Source organism: Chlamydotis macqueenii, chromosome 12 (genome assembly GCF_036417535.1).
Source record: "Chlamydotis macqueenii isolate bChlMac1 chromosome 12, bChlMac1.mat, whole genome shotgun sequence".
In the NCBI taxonomy this organism is placed as follows: domain Eukaryota; kingdom Metazoa; phylum Chordata; class Aves; order Otidiformes; family Otididae; genus Chlamydotis; species Chlamydotis macqueenii.
In genome coordinates this window covers 14,513,246-14,527,125 of record NC_141567.1, presented here as the reverse complement: position 1 = coordinate 14,527,125, position 13,880 = coordinate 14,513,246, and the positions used below count along the sequence as shown (strand labels likewise).

Here is a 13,880-nt window from a genome sequence, read left to right as displayed (position 1 = left end):
AAGTGAAGAGGCTGATCTCCCCTGACATGCCAAGCAGAACAGCCCCAGCAGCACGGGCAGGGCAGCGGCAGGAGCACAGAGAAGCTGGGAGCTGTGGGGAGCAGAGCCCAGCACGGGCAGGGCAAGGCCCTTGCAGCCCAGCAGCGTGCTGCAAGCCCTGGGAGGTGGGTTTGCAGGCAGGGTTGCAGCCCTGATGATGTGTCTGGAGAGCAGGTGCTGTGTGGGCTGCAGAGCCACATGGCTGCCCCATGGGTGTGAGTGTGTTGAGCACCTGCAGAAGCAGGTGGGGTGGTGCAAGTTGCAGGGTTGAGGGGAGGAGATGTGTGGAGAAGGGCAAAGCAAGGGCGTTGTGTTTCTGCAGCCAGGCGCAGTGTCCGTGAGTTTTCCACACACTGTAAACCTGTTTTACTATAGGGGTTGTGAAACCTGGAAAATAATTGCCTGGAGAGGTGTTAGAGTCTCAGTCTTCGGAGATGTCCAGCATCCAGCCAGACAAGGCCCTGTACAGCCTCCTCTACTTGAGCCTGCTTTGAGGCAGGCCTGGAATGTATGATCTCCACCTCAGCTGTTGTGTGATTCTCTGAGCCCCTGCTGGATTCCCTTGATGAGGAGCAGGTTTCAAGCACAAAAGAGCAGGGGCCAGAATTCAGGATATCTGCAGAGATTTGGTGGGCAGAGGGCAGGAGAAGGGGCACTCATGTCAGTGCAAGGGGCTGGGAGCACAGGGAAGGAAGGAAGACTAGAGGGAATGAAACAACTGATCAAACAGCAAACTCTTAAGGTTCGTGTATGCTGAGAAAAGCCCTGAGGGAGACAAAAGGGTAAGGTCCCACTGAGATTTGAACTCAGATCGCTGGATTCAGAGTCCAGAGTGCTTACCATTACACCATGGGACCTATTGAGTGTTTAGGATCTTCCTCTTTCATTCCAGCTGAGCCATATATCCCAGCTGAGCCCAGTAGTGAGTGTATCTTGTTGGCCATGACCAAGTACAGCCTTCCTTCAGTGCCATCACGTTACAGGCAGCAATAAATCTCAAAGATGCTGGAAGCCCTGCTAGGCTAAGTCCTCCATGCCCAGACATTTGCCTGCTTCCTCCATGGCCTTTCTGAAGGTTCTGGCTTTGCAAATGAGCCCAGGAGGGTTGCTGTTCTCCCCTGAAATTTGAAAGACCTTCCTGAGGTTTTTCTGGCTGATGGTAGGCCTTGGTAAACCAGAGAATGTCTTAGTCATGTGCCTCTGGCCTTGTAGGCTACTACGAGCCCAGTTGGGCTGAGGTATAAGTCAAACAGATCTGGCCCACAAAGGAGACAAGGTCATTCCCTGATCCTGCACTCCTGAGGTCTTTCTGGCTGAAAGAGAGAAAGACACATCTCTGTAGTTTATGGAGCAGAGGGCAGGGGAGTTCCCTGATGATGAACCAGAGGGAAAAGTTGCCCCAGTTTCCAAAAAAGGGGAAGGAAGACTATCTGGGGAACCCAGAAGAGGTGATGATGAACTGAGAAATATTCAGTGGAGGATCCCTAGGACAGTCAGGGGCCAGGGGCTCTGGCCCTGTCACGAGGGGCTGAGGAGCCAAGGCTTGCTTAGCTGAGAGTAGAAAATGCTTTGTGGGGATCTAATGGGAGCCTCCCAGTGCCTACAAGGAGATTACTGCGACAGCCGGAGGATGGGAGCCATTGGTCAGAAACTGCACAGGCAGTTTGTGCCTGGCCACACAAACAAAATGACCACCCTGAGGGTGCCTAAGCACGGGAAGAGGGGTGCAGAGAGGCTGCGAAATAAATGTTTGTCCTGAAGGTATTTTATACCCCTAAAGGCCAAATCAGTGATCAGCTGGTGTGAGGCTGCTTGACGCAAGAGGACGCACTGTCTGCCTCCCTGACATGGCCTCCAAGCAGAGGGGCTGTTGTAGGGTAAAGTGTAAAGAGGGAGAGCTGATTTTGTGGGTGAATTTTTGAAGGATGTGCAGAGATGCACATTTGAGGCAAGAAGCACGCAGAATGTGAGTTTTGTAGGGGAGACTGGAAGAATGAGGGTGTGGGACCTGTAGCAACACCTCATCCACAGCCTGGAGAACAGAGTATGTAGAGTAAGACCCTCCCGCCAGGAAGGTGGTGGGAAGGAAGGGAGGAAGAGGAGCCTGTCAGGAGTGGGACTTGAACCCATGCCTGTCACAGAGACTGCAACCTGAATGCAGCGCCTTAGACCACTGGCCATCCTGACCTGGGGATGGAGCTGGTGCTGCCTGTGCTGCTTCTCCTCCTGCGACAGCCAAAGGCAGCCCAGTTCATCCAGCCTCCTCCTGGCACTGCTGCAGTGGGACCTGCCTCGGGCCAGCACCCTTGCTCTGCTCCCACCTAGACCTGCTCACACGCACTTCACACCACACAAAACAAGAGAACTCAGGAGAGGGGCAGCACAGTTCCAACGCGTCTTGCAAAGATCCTTCACAGGAGCAACCAGAGGAACCACCAGTAAATATGGCTCTGCACATGCCAACAAGCTCCTTGAGAGGGTGGGCTCCAGGCACACATCTGCTTTTCGCAGGACTTCCTCCATTCCCTCCAGAGTCTCAGGAAATGGCAAGACCAATAACATGGCCTGCAATCCTGCCACGTGGACGGTTTGTGGGGCAACAAGGGTGCTTCCTTCTTCCCTGCTCGGGGCTGGAAAGGCTGAGCAGGGCTGGGCCCGGAGCCAGGGAGTCACTGTGTGGGCAAGGGGCTGGAGAGTCACGGCAAAAGGAGAGCAGATCCACCAAGTGCTGAGCAATGGCTCAGCTCCAGTTCCTGTAGGGGAAAGGATGGCTTACTGCCCATGGTGCCAGGGAAGGAGGGCAGAGCTCCCTCTGGGACTTGCTGCTTTGTGGAAGGAGGTAGGCAGCAAGGAGGTTCAGGAGGTCACTAGTGCAAACAGCTGCTCCAAGCAGGGCTAGCCACAAAGCTGCAGTCAGCTGCTCCATGCCTGAGTCCCAGTGACACTTGAGTGTGATACCCAGGCACGGAGAATTGGAAAGCGCTGAGGGAAGGTTTGGTTTTGAGGAGCAGAAGCAAGGCGGTGTGGAGAGGAGCTGAAGAAAAGCTTGTCTGCGTTGGCCAGGAATGCGAACCCGGGTCAACTGCTTGGACAGCAGCTATGCTCACCACTATACCACCAAGGCACCCTGTGCTTTGGTCCTTCCTGCTGCTGCACTTCCTGGGCTGCATGGACACTTCCTTCCAGCTCCCTGCACATGGACATGACCTCAGCCTCTGAAGCTGCCTGTCTTCTCATGCCAGTCTCACCTGTTCCCTAGGGAACATCAAGATGCACAAGCCACAAACTGAGGGCTGAGGGAACAGGAGGCACACAGCCAGGGCTGCACAGAGACCTAGATCACTGCGGGGGAAAGCTTGCTGGCATGAGGCAGCAGGTGCCAGCAGCAGGGCAAGAAAAGGCAACTAGCAGAGGATGGTTTCAATACAGCAACCTCTGGGTTATGGGACCAGCACACTTCCGCTGCGCCACTCTGCTCTGCACAATGTCTATCCAAACACCTCCCCCAGCTCAGATTCACCCTCCCTCACATTCACACCACCACTGCTTCTGCCCACCCCGCCGCCCCTTCCTCTACCCTCTGCCCTCACACGCACAACAAAAATCTCTCCCTGGAAACCTCACGGACACTGCGCCTGGACGCAGAAACACAACGCCCTTGCTTTGCCCTTCTCCACACATCTCCTCCCCTCAACCCTGCATGGACACTTGCTCTCTCAACACCCCACCTGCCTCTGCAGGTGCTCAACACACCCACACCCATGGGGCAACCATGTGGCTCTGCAGCCCACACAGCACCTGCTCTCCAGACACATCATCAGGGCTGCAACCCTGCCTGCAAACCCACCTCCCAGGGCTTGCAGCACGCTGCTGGGCTGCAAGGGCCTTGCCCTGCCCGTGCTGGGCTCTGCTCCCCAAAGCTCCCAGCTTCTCTGTGCTCCTGCTGCTGCCCTGCCTGTGCTGCTGGGCCTGTTCTGCTTGGCATGTCAGGGGAGATCAGCCTCTTCTGCTCAACAACCAACAACACAGGAGCTCTTTTCATGGCCCATACTCAGCACTGGTCCTTTCTCTTCCCCGCACTTGCTCAATTTGGGGATAAGAGCAAGAAATCCCGTTCATTTCAGAGGGAGGTGGTGGGGCCAGGACAAGTGCTGGAGGCCAGGGGGTTTTGCTGTCTCCCTGGGCAGCAGGCAGAGTGTGGAGCTGAGGGGCACAGCTGCAGCGTGGTCAGTTGCAGGCCACCCAAAAGAGGAGTGCGCCCCGTAGTTGGCAGGATTCGAACCTGCGCGGGGAAACTCCAATGGATTTCTAGTCCATCGCCTTCACCACTCGGCCACAACTACCTGCTCCAGCCCTCTCTGCCCTGTCATCACCTGCCCTGTGCAAGGACACCTGGCTCCCAGGGAGCTCCAGGGCACTGCTCTTGGTGGTTTGGGATTGCCACTGATTCACCAAAGTGGGAAAAGCGCTTTGTGTACAGCTTGTCTTTGGGAAATGGGCCATATTCTGTGCCACCCTGAACCCTCCAGATGTGTTTCTTTTATGTCTGTTGCATGTAATTTCATTTTCCTCTTCTTCTTAAAGACTTTCTTTTGCCACCCTTGCTCTGCCTTCAGAGAGGCCCTGCCAGATGTACCACCTCCATACGGACTCGTTAATGACATTTTCCTGCCTCAGAGCCAAAAAGGAACTGGAGCTGCATTCAGAGGTGATGGAAATGATCGATCTTGCAGGTGTTTCGGTATTTTGGTCCATGCTCAGGCATTGGACACAGCGTTAGAATAGACATATGAGGACATAGCTGTTCCACCATAAAAGCACTCCAGTCTCCCTCCCTTGGGCTTCTCAAGGTCCCTGGAAGCCTGTCAGGAGGCAGCTGTCATGGTGAGTGCAAGTCCCAAATGCAGGGCTTGGAGTGAAGCATTGCCCTGGAGCTCCCTGGGAGCCAGGTGTCCTTGCACAGGGCAGGTGATGAGCAGGGCAGAGAGAGCTGGAGCAGGTAGTTGTGGCCGAGTGGTGAAGGCGATGGACTAGAAATCCATTGGGGTTTCCCCGCGCAGGTTCAAATCCTGCCAACTACGGGGCGCACTCCTCTTTTGGGTGGCCTGCAACTGACCACGCTGCAGCTGTGCCCCTCAGCTCCACACTCTGCCAGCAGAAGTGAAGAGGCTGATCTCCCCTGACATGTCAAGCAGAACAGCCCCAGCAGCACGGGCAGGGCAGCGGCAGGAGCACACAGAAGCTGGGAGCTGTGGGGAGCAGAGCCCAGCACGGGCAGGGCAAGGCCCTTGCAGCCCAGCAGCGTGCTGCAAGCCCTGGGAGGTGGGTTTGCAGGCAGGGTTGCAGCCCTGATGATGTGTCTGGAGAGCAGGTGCTGTGTGGGCTGCAGAGCCACATGGCTGCCCCATGGGTGTGGGTGTGTTGAGCACCTGCAGCGGCAGGTGGGGTGGTGAGAGAGCAAGTGTCCATGCAGGGTTGAGGGGAGGAGATGTGTGGAGAAGGGCAAAGCAAGGGCGTTGTGTTTCTGCGTCCAGGCGCAGTGTCCGTGAGGTTTCCAGGGAGAGATTTTTGTTGTGCGTGTGAGGGCAGAGGGTAGAGGAAGGGGCGGCGGGGTGGGCAGAAGCGGTGGTGGTGTGAGTGTGAGGGAGGGTGAGTCCGGGCTGCGGGAGGTGTTTGGATAGACATTGTGCAGAGCAGAGTGGCGCAGCGGAAGCGTGCTGGTCCCATAACCCAGAAGTCACTGGATTGAAACCATCCTCTGCTAGTTGCCTTTTCTTGCCCTGCTGCTGGCACCTGCTGCCTCATGCGAGCAAGCTTTCCCCCGCAGTGATCTAGGTCTCTGTGCAGCCCTGGCTGTGTGACTCCTGTTCCCTCAGCCCTCAGTTTGTGGCTTGTGCATCTTGATGTTCCCTAGGGAACAGGTGAGACTGGCATGAGAAGACAGGCAGCTTCAGAGGCTGAGGTCATGTCCATGTGCAGGGAGCTGGAAGGAGGAGTCCATGCAGCCCAGGAAGTGCAGCAGCAGGAGGAACCAGGGCACAGGGTGCATTGGTGGTATAGTGGTGAGCATAGTTGCCTTCCAAGCAGTTGACCCGGGTTCGCATTCCTGGCCAACGCAGACAAGCTTTTCTTCAGCTCATCTCCACACTGCCTTGCCTCTGCTGCTCCAAATCTAAGATTCCCTCACCAGTCTCCGCTCCCATGGCCCGGGCCACCCTCTCCCCTTGACTGCTCCCCTGCAGCCCTGCCTCAGGGCCAGGCCTCTGGGCACCTGCTAGCCCAACAGACACATGCCTGGCTTTTCGCAAGACCCTGCTAGGCAAAAGCACACTGCAGGGGCTGCTTTGCACCATTCACCCATTCTCAGGGTGTCTTGAAGCACTGGAGCAGGTGCTCAGGGACCTTTATGATTCTCCGTGCCTGGGTATCACAGTCAAGAGTCAGTGGGGCTCTGGCATGGAGCAGCCTGCTCCAGCTTTGGGGCTAGCCCTGCTTGGAGGAGGCCTTTGGAAACGAAACCCTGGCTCCAGGATTCCTTACTCCTTCTGTTGGCAGCCTCTCCTGCTCAAAAGAACGCCGTAGATTTTTGGTGTGTTGAACCTCCGCCCTCAACTGACAGTGGGCTCAGGGCAGAAGCCAGAGCCTTGCCTTGCAGAGCAGATGGCTGAGGGAGGAGGAGAAAAACCATCCCGAGTCTGCTGCTATGCTGCACAAAGTCTTTAATGAGAAGGTGCAAATGCAATGACATAGAACAGAGAAAAAGAATCACATCTGCAGGATTAAAGGAGGCCCAGAGACTGATCCATTTCCCAGGGACAAGCTCCACACAAAGCGCTTGCCTTTTCCCATACTGCTCTCCCTGGTGGCAATCCCAGACCAACAAGAACAGTCCCTAACTCCAGCACCCTTCCCTCATCAGCAGGAGATTCAGCAAAGCAGAAGACAAGAAGTCCTTTCCTGAGGAGCTCAGAGCAAAGCAGAGCCAGAGGAGGCACAGCGAGATCTGCCGTGCAGAGAGGAGCAGTGGGCACAGGACCTTCCTGTCGGGTGGGATGAGGACACCAGCCTGTCTGGAAGCCCTGGCCACGTTCCTGCTCCTGCAGCATCCCTGTGAGATGATCTGCCAGCTTCAGCAGTTCAGAGTGCAGCGGGGAGGACGCAGACACAGTCCTGATCCCCCCAGACCAAGGGAGCCCCCAGAAGAGATGGGAACCCCCCCAGAACTGAGGGAGCTCCCAACAGCAGCTGACAGAGAGGATCCCACGGCTGTGCTCTGAGGGAAAGAGGTGAGGATGGGCCCCGGCAGGGTCACCACCACCGGGGAGGCCTCGATGAACACCGCTGAGTCAGCGCAGCGGGCGACACAGGGCTCACTGCAGCTGCTGGCAAGTGGGGTTGGGCCAGAGGTGCCACAGGTCTGTGGGACACAGGGTCTGAAGCAAGACATCTCTGCGTGAGGGAGGCAAAGCTGAAACACAGAGCAGGTATGGAGCATGAACCTCAATATCAGTTTGTCTTTCTTTTCCTCTGCTGTCTCCTTGGACACGCTTTGTTTTTAAAACACAGGCTGTGCCTGCAGCTCCCGTGGCCCTCATCGTACCCTCTGAGTTGCATGGCACAGGAAGACTAACCCACTTTTAGGACAGGACCCAGCCCAGTGAGTTTTAAGCACCTGTGGGTAGACTGTTCATGCACATTGTCCACCTCAAACATTGCTGCAATGAAGAAGGCACTGCATAAGCATAGCCATTTGGTTAAAGACCTTCTGCTAAAGGCAGAAATTCTCTTGGGCAGACCTCCCTGCAGCTCAGCCCCACTGATCCATATCTGCTTAGAACTAACCCCCGTTTTCCCAGCTCTCCCCAGCCAGCCTCATCCCATCAAAAGAGAAACGAGGTCACAGCTCTGGAATATTTCCATTGCAGGACCAAGCTGAGACAGCCCAAGTATCAACTGCAGTACCACCATGACAGCAGTTCAGCCCACAGAGAGATGGAGCGCACTCAGACTCACCTCGTTCCTCAAGGAAAGGGAGGCAGGAGAGGAGGATGCAGAGCCTGGAGCAGCGCAGGCTTTTATGCTGCATCCCAGAGCCCTGGGGGGCCACGAGCATTCCTTGCTCATGAAGCATCTAAACACCTAGGAGCTGCCATTTGCCAAGACCTGGTGATTAAGCTCTTGTCTCTTTCACCTGAAATGTTTTACTCCCTGTATGTATAATTTTACTCACTGTATGGACAACACAGAAGTACCAGCCTAGTGTACAAGGAGGTTTTAAGTGGGTTTGAGTCACATGGATTGCCTTTGTCTCTTTGCCCTCTTCATGGTGAGCATGGCCACCTGTCACAGTCAAATGCAGCTATGAGGGACACCTCAAGTCAACTCTCAAGTGCTGTCAGCATAGGCAATCAGGCAAACCCCAAGAGACGTGTCTCCAATGGGTCATTGTAGGCACTCAAGAGACTGTGGGTAGGCACAGACAGATCATCGAGACTGCATTTTCACACATGCAAGAAGAGACACATCTCACCATCGATATGGCAAAGCTGAACGGCAAGGAAAGTCCATGGTGTGCTGGAGGGAAAACCTCTTTGGGCAGGAGTGACAGACAAAAGGCCCTTTCTTATGCTCAGCAGGCTCTACCACAGCCTGGTTTTGTGATCAAAGAAATGCCTGTTTTCTTCCCTGAAAGAGAACTACCTCCAAATTGACCCGTTTTGCTCAGCAGGATCATCCCAGAGGCCAGAAGCCCGGATGGCCTGCTTTTGAGGAGAGACTCAGGGCAGCGAGACAAAAGCTCACAGCTCTTTTTTTTCTGGGTCAGGGATGGGGTGGCCCATTCCACACATGTAAATCTACAGAGGGACACTGGATCAGTGTCTCAAAGCATCTGGGAGTCATCGTGATGTGGAAGAGTTGGGAAAAACCCTGAACTCCAGGCAAACATGAGTCATAGTACTGCTGTGGACTTCAGTGGACACGGCGGCCCAGCCTCAGGCGTGCCATGGATACCAGAGCTCGGAGTCCCAAAGTGCCGCTTTCCTCAAGGTCATTTCCACATGTTTTAGCACCATTCCTGAAACAACTGGTGCTTCTATGCAATCCCCTCTCTTTGCTGCCTTCCAAGGCATTGCCTTTTGGTGGCTGCTCTAGGGCTCATGTGACTCAGAGTACCCCAGAATAATGAAGGTTGGAATGGACCTCTGCAGGTCCTCTGGGACCTTTCACTGCTCCAAGCAGATCAAGCTTCCCCAATACCTCAGGATGCTCTTGTCATCGTCCTCTTGACTTCTGAACACAGCCACTCTCAGAGAGCTCACTGTCTCTTGAGCAGCTCTTCCAGGGCTGCACTGAGACACTGTCACTTCTTTTCCCACAAAGACACCTGGCATGAGCCTTCTTGCAACTTGTTAGTGTTGCCTCTTACCCTTTTGCAGTGCACCTCTCAGGAGAGTCTGGCTCCAGCCTTTCCATAACCTCCTGTAGCTGGTGGGAGGCAGCAGTTCCATCCTCTGTTCCCTACCTTGTTCAGCTCTGCAAGGCTGCACAAACCTCCATCCCACAGAGGGTTTAGTGCAGCCCTGGAAGAGCTGCACAAAAGACACTGACCTCTCTGTTAGCTGAAATGTTCAGAAGTCAAGGGGACAAGGCCCAGAGCTTCCTGAGGTAACTGGGAAGGTTGGTCTGCTCAGAGCAGGAGGACATCCCAGAGCATCTCCAGAAGTTCTTTATAACCGTCATTATTCTGGAGTGCATGTAGTAATGCGAGCCCTTGAGCAGTCACCAAAGAGCAATGCCTTGGAAGGAAGGAGTAGCAAGAGATTACACAGAAGTATCAGTTGTTTCAGGAATCATTGCTGCACTGTGTGGAAATGCCCTTGAAGAAAACAGACAATGCTATGAGAGCTGGTGTCCCTGGCACGCCTGAGGCCGTGGCACCATGTTCACAGCAGGGTGACTCATGTTTGCCTGGAGTTCAGGGTTTTTCCCAACTCTTCCACATCACAATGAGTCCCAGGTGCTCTGGGAGAGTGATTCCGTGTCCCTTTGAAATCTGAAATGCATGGAATGGACCACACCATCCCTGACCCAGTAAAGAAAGGCATGACCTTTTGGCTCCCTGCCCTCTGCCTCTCCTCAAACGCAGCCCATACAGGCCTTTGGTCTCTGGGATGAAGTTGGTGAGCAAAAGAGGTCTGAGTTCCTTTGTGGGAACCACACAGGCATCCCTTTGATGTCCCCTCCATGCTTTGATTTATTTGCTTACAACAGGTTCTCCACTTTACAAGCAGAGACCAGAGCCCTGAGTGGAAGAATCGTGAAGGCTTGCTGGAATTTTCAAGGCACGTGGCTATGGTGATCCCAGGGAGTGATCAGTTGGGTGATACTTGTTGTACTCTCTGACATACTCTTCATCATTATGAATCTGCCTTCATTCCCTGCCTTCACAGAAAAAAAAAGAGGCTGTGGCAGAGCCTCATGAGCATAAGCAAGGTCCTCCTGGCCCTCACTCCTGCCTTCAAGGGGCCTCCTGCAAGCCCACAATGGTTGTTCCTTGCTGTTGAGCTTTCCCACATTGCTGCAGAGGCACGTCTCTTCTCCAACCATCTCCTGTGAGCCTGCGATGACTCGCTGGGAGAGAGATGTCTCTTAGTGTGAGGCCATGCACAGAAAGCACTTGAGAGCTGACTTGAGGTGTCCCTCATCGCTGAATTTCACCATGACTGGGAGCCAGGGTCAATGTGAAGGCGATGATGAAACTAACATGATCCATGTGATGGAAAGCAAATAGATCTAGGCAGCCATGGACACAAATTAATTCTATTGATGATAGATGGTATGCACCAGGAGTAAAACATTTCAGGTGAAAGAGGCAAGAGCTTAATCACCAGGTCTCAGTAAGTGGCAACTCCTAGGTGTTTAGATGCTTCATGAGCAAGGAATGTTTGAGGTGCCCCAGGGCTCTGGGATGCAGCATAAAAGCCTGCGCTGCTCCAGGCTCTGCATCCTCCTCTCCTGCCTCCCTTTCCTTGAGGAACGAGGTGAGTCTGAGTGCGCTCCATCTCTCTGTGGGCTGAACTGCTGTCATGGTGGTACTGCAGTTGATACTTGGGCTGTCTCAGCTTGGTCCTGCAATAGGACAGCTTAAGGGCTCTGACGTCTTTCTTTTTTTGCAGAGGTGACTGGGGAGAGCAGGGAAGATGGAGGATGGTTGAAGCAGAAGGGGCTCAGTGGGGCTCAGCTGCAGGGAGATCTGCCCAACAGAATTCCTACCTTAGGCAGATGGTCTATAACAAAATGGTCAAGTGCACCCAGTGCCTTCTTCAAGGCAGGAATGTATGTTCTGGGCATGGGCTTAGTCTTTTTCCGCTGGGATTGGTCTGTCGCAAAAGTGCGTTACTCTTCCTGTGCCGGGCAACTCGGAGGGCACACTGAGATCCGTGGGAGCTGCAGGCACAGGGTGTGTTTTTCCGAGCTGGTTTCTGAGGCATCTGTTCAATCCAGCCTGTGTGTGCCGGGATCATTGCATCAATCTTCAGTCGTACTCTTGCACTGGGAAATGCAGGAGGAGGTCGTGAGGGAACCAGCAGCCAGTCAGGCAGATCTTTGCTCCTCGTCACTCAAATCCAGCCTTAAAGTGAGATGCAATGCCTCTTGTGCATGTCAGCAAGATCAGCAGCTGGCCCTTTTGTGGACATAAAGCTAGAAATGGAGATGGAGGGCAGCAAGGTGTATCTGCAGAGACAGTTGTGGAAAAGAAAGACAGTCTGACATTGGAATGTGTGTTTCCTCTCTGCTCTGTGTTTCAGCTTTGCCTCCCTCACGCAGAGATGTCTTGCTTCAGACCCTGTGTCCCACAGACCTGTGGCACCTCTGGCCCAACCCCACTTGCCAGCAGCTGCAGTGAGCCCTGTGTCGCCCGCTGCGCTGACTCAGCGGTGTTCATCGAGGCCTCCCCGGTGGTGGTGACCCTGCCGGGGCCCATCCTCACCTCTTTCCCTCAGAGCACAGCCGTGGGATCCTCTCTGTCAGCTGCTGTTGGGAGCTCCCTCAGTTCTGGGGGGGTTCCCATCTCTTCTGGGGGCTCCCTTGGTCTGGGGGGATCAGGGCTGTGTCTGCGTCCTCCCCGCTGCACTCTGAACTGCTGAAGCTGGCAGATCATCTCCTTTGGAGCAGGAAGGAGGACAGGGATGCTGCAGGAGCAGGAACGTGGCCAGGGCTTCCAGACAGGCTGGGGGTCCTCATCCCACCTGACAGGAGGGACTTGTGCCCACTGCTCCTCTCTGCACGGCAGACCTCACTGTGCCTCTTCTGGCTCTGCTTTGTCTGAGCTCCTCAGGAAAGGACTTCTTTTTTTCTGCTTTGCTGAATCTCCTGCTGATGAAGGGAGGGCGCTGGAGTTAGGGACTGCTCTTGTTGGTCTGGGATTGCCACCAGGGAGAGCAGTATGGGAAAAGGCAAGCGCTTTGTGTGGAGCTTGTCCCTGGGAAATGGATCAGTCTCTGGGCCTCCCTGAATCCTGCAGATGTGATTCTTTGTCTCTGTTCTATGTCATTGCATTTGCTCCTTCTCATTAAAGACTTTGTGCAGCATAGCTGGAGACTTGTGGTTTGTTACCCCTTTCCCTGAGTTGTCCATCTGCTCTGCAAGGCAAGGCACTGGTGTTTGTTCTGAGCTTTGCAGCAGTGTTGGACAGAGATGCCTGAACTGAGGATACAAGAGCTGCAAAGATCCTCAGAGTCATTGAGCATGAGTCTCTAACCTGGTGGCCATGGTCCTGTGGCCCAGTGTCCCAACTGCTCTTTGCAAATGCTACTCCAGTCATTTGAGTCAACTTATCAGTCCTGCCAAGCGCTGCACACAAACATAATATGGAAACCAGTCATGGCAATTCTCTCTTCCATTGGGAATGAAATTGAGAGCATGGATATGGAGTGAAAAGTGAAAAGCATTGCTTTTCATGTCTGAACGTAGGCAGTGTGACTGCAAGAATGGGTTAGGGTTGGCCTTTCAGTCAGGAACAGTGCATGCTCCTGAGATCTCTGTCAGCATTGGCCAGGAATAAACCATGGGTCTACAGCTTGGATGGCAGCTCTGCTCTCCACTACTCCACCAATGCACGTGTGGGCAGTGCTGCCTCCTGCTCCTCTGGACCAGAGCCTGGCCTGTCTCCTGCTCCTGCTCTTCACAGACTGGCCAGCCTCCATCTTCCAGCACCAGTGCACACACACTGCCTCAAGCTGCTCCCCACGCTCACGCCCTCAACTGCAGGCAAGTGTCACCCTTGATGTGCCTGCAGAGAGGGTCTGCCAGATGCACAATCTCCATATGGATCTGTTAACGACATTTTCCTGCCTCAGACCCAAATAAGAATTGGAGCTACTTTCAGAGGTGATGGAAATGATCGATCTTGCAGTGATACTTTGGTCCATGCTCAGGCATTGGACACTGCTTGCCAGTGTTGGAATAGAAAGTTGAGGACATAGCTATTCCACCATGAAAGCTCTCCTGTCTGCCTCAAGATCTTCCGCATCTGCCACTTGTTCTGACTTTTCCCTTGGGGTAAAGGATTGCGGTTTCCCTGCAGGGCTTGGAGTGAAGCATTGCCCTGGAGCTCCCTGGGAGCCAGGTGTCCTTGCACAGGGCAGGTGATGAGCAGGGCAGAGAGGGCTGGAGCAGGTAGTTGTGGCCGAGTGGTGAAGGCGATGGACTAGAAATCCATTGGGGTTTCCCCGTGCAGGTTTGAAACCTGCCAACTATGGGGCACGCTCCTCTTTTGGGTGGCCCGCAACTGACCACGCTGCAGCTGTGCCCCTCAGCTCCACACTCTGCCAGCAGAA

The 13,880-nt window shown here is 54.4% G+C and overlaps 4 non-coding genes across 4 annotated transcripts; 2 read left to right on the top strand and 2 right to left on the bottom strand.

Moving 5' to 3' along the window:
* Positions 1-824: 824 nt before the first annotated feature.
* TRNAQ-CUG (transfer RNA glutamine (anticodon CUG)) lies at positions 825-896 on the bottom strand. Its single transcript has one exon. It is a non-coding gene; the product is annotated as a tRNA-Gln (tRNA).
* Positions 897-4,300: 3,404 nt separating this feature from the next.
* TRNAS-AGA (transfer RNA serine (anticodon AGA)) lies at positions 4,301-4,382 on the bottom strand. Its single transcript has one exon. It is a non-coding gene; the product is annotated as a tRNA-Ser (tRNA).
* Positions 4,383-5,038: 656 nt separating this feature from the next.
* Positions 5,039-5,120, top strand: TRNAS-AGA (transfer RNA serine (anticodon AGA)). The gene has a single exon. It is a non-coding gene; the product is annotated as a tRNA-Ser (tRNA).
* An 8,599-nt stretch (positions 5,121-13,719) lies between these two features.
* TRNAS-AGA (transfer RNA serine (anticodon AGA)) lies at positions 13,720-13,801 on the top strand. Its single transcript has one exon. It is a non-coding gene; the product is annotated as a tRNA-Ser (tRNA).
* Positions 13,802-13,880: the final 79 nt, after the last annotated feature.